This window comes from Pteropus alecto, unplaced genomic scaffold (genome assembly GCF_000325575.1).
Source record: "Pteropus alecto unplaced genomic scaffold, ASM32557v1 scaffold113, whole genome shotgun sequence".
In the NCBI taxonomy this organism is placed as follows: domain Eukaryota; kingdom Metazoa; phylum Chordata; class Mammalia; order Chiroptera; family Pteropodidae; genus Pteropus; species Pteropus alecto.
Genome location: NW_006433949.1, coordinates 6,308,720 through 6,313,968, shown reverse-complemented (window position 1 = coordinate 6,313,968; position 5,249 = coordinate 6,308,720).

The window sequence follows — 5,249 nt, the reverse complement described above, 5'->3', positions numbered from 1 at the left end:
GCTCTGGATTTTTCACACACTCAAATTGAAGAAGCACTGCTTTGGGTGAAGGTCTTCTTAAATCACTCTCAAGGTCCAGACGTGGGGGTGACCTTGGAGGAAGGTAGGTGAGGTGGCGTGGGGGTTGTGGGGTGGAGAAGAATGCTCTCTTTAGTAGATACTGCAGATAACAGAGACAATGTGGACCCAGGGGTCCCCATCTGCAGTAAGGAGACAGTAAAACTGAAGTCTCCACTCTTATGACCCTCAGAAGAAAGGGATAAGCCCAATGGTCAGAATGAGAAATGGTCTACACATACATCATGTCATTTGATCTCACAGCTATCATTTGGAAGAGATGTTATCGAGCTTCCATTTTAATGATGAGGAAAATGAGGTTCAGAGAAGTCGCTGATTCCCGACTATACACAGCTACCCATCTGGGTCCAATCCTCTGTGCCACAAGAGATGTTCGCTCTTTGGTCCATGTAAGTAGTGATGCACCGATGGCCAGCCAGTATGAGCGGTCAGCAACAAAGGGGAACAGTAATAAAACAGGCTAAAAGTCAGTTATTATCAAAGCACGATGGCAATTTTTATTATCAAAACGCAATAGCAATTGTTAACAGTGTCAGTCATAAAAAACTCTTCTCCGAGTTAGTTTAGGTTCTAAAAAATTGCCTTTACTGTTGAGTTTTAGTAATATAAATGATAATATTAGAAGTTAAAATATAACACAAATAATATAAATTAAAAACTAGCACTTTTTAAAAAAAATTTATGCCTATAGCATCTGGTCTTCCTAGGTGGTCTCCCATCCAAGCACTAACGAAGCCCAACCCTGATTAGCTTCCAAGACCAGACAGACATCAGGCTTATTCAGGGTGGCATGGCTGTAGACCATGGACTGTGGCTCCACTGGAGTGTGAACCCAGGACCTTCTGCGTGTAAAACAGACGTACTAACCACTACACTATGGAACTACGTCCCAAATTAACACTTTTTGATAACTCGCCTTTTAATAAACATCGTCTACATGTAGGAAGTTAATTCAGAGAGCAGCTAGCTGTATAGCTGGTCCCGGACACAGCTGATCTCAGCTACATTGGTTTCCAGAGTAAGTCTATAAGAATACAAACTCACTGGGCATAGTTTATAACTCCAGCCCCTATGATACTACATATTCTTCATTTAAACAGTAGATGAAGAAGAAGAAGAAGAAGAAGAAGAAGAAGAAGAAGAAGAAGAAGAAGCAGAAGAAGAGGGAGGAGGAGAAGAAGAAGAAGAAGAAGAAGAAGAAGAAGAAGAAGAGAGGAGGAGGAGGAGGAGGAGGAGGAGGAGGAGGAGGAAGAAGATAGTGTAGTGATTATAAAGACAAAGAAACAGAACTTAACCTATTTCAATTCTGTCATCCTATGTGACCCCATGGAGTTTTTGTGTTTCAAACTCGATGAAACTGTGAACAGCAAGGCGTAACACTTTTGTTTGATCTGTACTAATTTTAGTTCCTATTTTACTGAACTTCAATAATATCTTTAAAATTAAAATGTAGTCCTACTTCTTAATTGTTAGTTGTCTTCAAATGAAAGAAGGAATCGAGGAAATGATGGTGATTATTGATTATTGCATGATTATTACTGAAAATATTTTTATCATCTAGAGGAAGAGTTTTAAAAAATGATATGTTTTGGGTCAAATACAGTCCTTCAAATGTCTGAAGATTAATTTCACACCACCTCTGAGGGTTCTCTGCCTTGATTCCTTTGTCCACTTCTCATGTGACACAGGTCAGATAGTCCTCTTGCCTACCTCTGTGACCCCTAGGTTCTGGTGGGCATCTTCTAAGATTGTGGCATCCAGAATGGTGAATTCTGTAGGAGAGAAGAGCAAGCACAAGTTTTAGAACCTGGTGGGCTTGGATTCGAATCCTGAATCTGGCCATGTGACATTGGGCAAATCGTTTTCATCTCTAAGCCTATTTCTTCATCACTACGATTTGGTTAAGGCTCTTTCTAATCTCTTGGGGTTACTATGAGGATTAGATGAGCTAATTTATTATTATATAGGTATGATTATTTAGACTCTGTCCCTCCCACCTTCTAAGGATTCTTGTGGACTGAGCTCCATACATCTCTTTTATTATGCAGGATCCCAGCAATGGGTTACTTTGTGGGAGAGAAGCAGTCAGGGAGTTTGAGACCTGAGTATACACATAAGGGACTGCCTCCTCCAGGGAGACCTCTGTGAGGGAAGAAGGAATGTTTTAAAGAAGTCTTCCTCCTCATTGAAAATGCGCTTACTCCAAGACCACACCTATTAGAATGTCTAAAGTTAAAAAGAGTGACCATAAAAAGTGCTGGCAAAGATATGGAGCAACTGGAATGCCCATAAATTGCTGTTAGAAATGCAAAGTGATACAACTACTTTGGAAATTAGTTGTCGGTTTCTTAAAAGTTAAATATATAACTATCATATGTCTAGGCATTCTACTTCTAGGTATTTACCCTTGAGAAATGAAAACTTAACATCCACAAGTAATCTTGGACCACAAATGTTCAGAGCAGCTTTATTTGTAGTAGCCAAAAGTTGGAAGCCACCCAAATGACTGTCGGCCAGCGAATGGATAAACAAAGTGTGGTCAATCCATACAGTTGGATGTGACTCGGCAACAAAACAGAATGAATTATTCATATACACAGCTATATGAATGAATCTCAGTTATGCTGAGTGAAAGGAGCCAGGCAAAAATGAGAGCATACTGTATGATTTCACTGATATAACAGTCTAGAAAATGCAAAGTAACCTACAGTGATGGAACTGGTTACTTGGGTGTGGGGTGTGGAGCATGGGTTAAGAGAGGAAGAAAAGGATTACAGAGAGCACAAGGACATTTTTAGGGGCCCTAGATGTATTTGTGATTTTGACAGTGGAGCTGGTTTCACAGGTGTAGACTTATGTCAAAACTTATCAAGTTACACACTTTAAATATGAGTGTAATTTGTTTATTGTTTATCGTACATCAATTATACCTCAACAAAGCTCTTTTTAAAAATAGACTCACCCCTTTGCATTTTTTGAGAGATTGGGACAAAATTTTAATTACTTCCAATCACATTTTTTTTCTGCCAATAAGTCACCCTGCAGAGACTAGGCAATCAGAAGCCTTGGTTATATTTGGCTTACATATATTATGCATAAGCTTGGTATCTGGCTCAATAAATAGCAGTGATTGTGATTATTAATGAAGCGTTCCAGATACCATCTGGCTGGCACAGAACTCTCTATTTAGACCAGAAGTTGCAAACTCGGAGGTCTTTAGGGGCCAGGCAGGTGAAATACAGTAAGCAAAGTGAGAGCAGCATTTACGATAGATAATGGCAGAGACTATGGCAAAAGAAATTTGTGTCCAGTCTAAATGCATACAAATCCTGAGTACTAACAGCAGGCCCTGGTGGGCAGTATCTGGTGGGGAGGGGTGCTGTGGGGTGGGGGCAGTCACTGTGCTATCTTAGTACAACTTAGTGATTCAATAGCAACAGCTAACATTTTATGAGATGCTCTTATTTGGTCCTCCCAACAATTCTGTACATCTGATAAGATGATCTCCATTTTATACATGAGGAAACTGAGGTTCAGAGATGTCACCAAGACTTCAGCCCAGGCCAGTGACACTAAGATGCCAACTTGCTTCTTCTTATCCTAGCCTGAATATTTTCCCCCACGCAGTTACATCTGTGATTTTATTAGCATCGTTTACTCGCATGGAGTAAACCCATGGAGAAAACAACTTTCTCTTCCTTCCCACAGTGATGACTTCCAGGGGCCAACAGTGTTTTGGACGGAGAAAGAGCTCAAAGAGCCCTCTGGTGGATATTCTAGGGGAAAAAAAAAAAGTCAGAGATAACCTACCTGTTAGAACTTCCTTATTTTTGTTTTTATAAATTCCCTTTTTAAGGAGTTCACCTGTATCTGAAAATCCTGGGATGATAATACAGGTAAATTCACTTTAAGAAAACCATTATGTAAGAACTCAAACTTGCAAAATGGATTCGTTTATTCATGCCACAAATACTTATGTCTGGTATGTGACAATCTGAACCGTTAATAGGACATGCCAGGCGCAACTTAACGTGCTTTACGGGTATTAACAATTAGTCCTGAAAAAACAATGTAGGTGAGTTCTGTTATGTCTTAATCCATTTGGGCTGCCACAGCGAATACCATAGACTGAGTGGCTTAAACAACAGAAATTTTATTTCTCCCAGTTCTGGAGGCTGGAAGTCTGAGATCAATGTGCTGGTAAGATAGGTTTTATTCTGAGGCCTCCACTCTTGGCTTGTAGGCAGCTGCCTTCTCACTGTGTTCTCACATAACCTTTTTGTGTGCTAGGAGAAGAGGAGAGAGAAAGGGAGGGAGAGAAATAAAGGAGAAAGGGGGAAGGGGAGAGAGAGAGAGAGAAAGAGAAAGAGAAATCCTGTGTGCTGTCTGATAGCCTTACTGGATCAAAGCCCCACCTTCATAACCTCACTTAACGTTAATTACTTTTGTAAAGGCCCTCTCGCCAAGCACCATACATTGGGGGTTAGAGCTTCAATATGTGAATTGGCAGGACGGGGATATAAACATTCACCCCATAGCTGTTATCATCCCCATTTTACAGATGAGGAAAACAAGGCACCGGGCACAGACAGTGCTAAACAAAATAGATGCTACCTGAGGCTCCTGAGCTCACAGTCTGATGGGAGAGACTGATACTGAATTACAAAATTCAGTCATCACCTTGGAGGAAGAGCAGGAAGAGTTATGTAAGCCTAGAGCAGTGGAACAGCCTAGACTGGGGAGTCAGGGAAAGACTTTGCTGAGGGTGGCTGGGTGAGCAAAGAAGGGTGTAGAGTGGAAGGCAGTGTGTGAAACCCGGAGGCAGACGGGAGCACGGCACATTCTAGAAACTGGAGAGATGTGGACATCGGGCAGAAAGCCACCATGGGGTGATGAGAGAGGATGCTGAAGGGACAAATTGTGACCAGACCCTGAAGTTTCGACTTGACCCCTAAGGCAATGGGGGAGTCCTTGGAGGCTTTAAGTAGAATAGAAACATGGTCAGACTTACATCTTTTTGGAGAGTTATGTGGGTGAGATGAGGGTGAGATGGGGAAGGGATGATCTCTTCTCAAGGGCTCATTTAAATGGATACCCTGCCCTCCAGTCTATCCCACCCTCTCCCCCTACTAAGCGTAAATATCTTGGCTCAGTTTACCCCAAATTTTTCA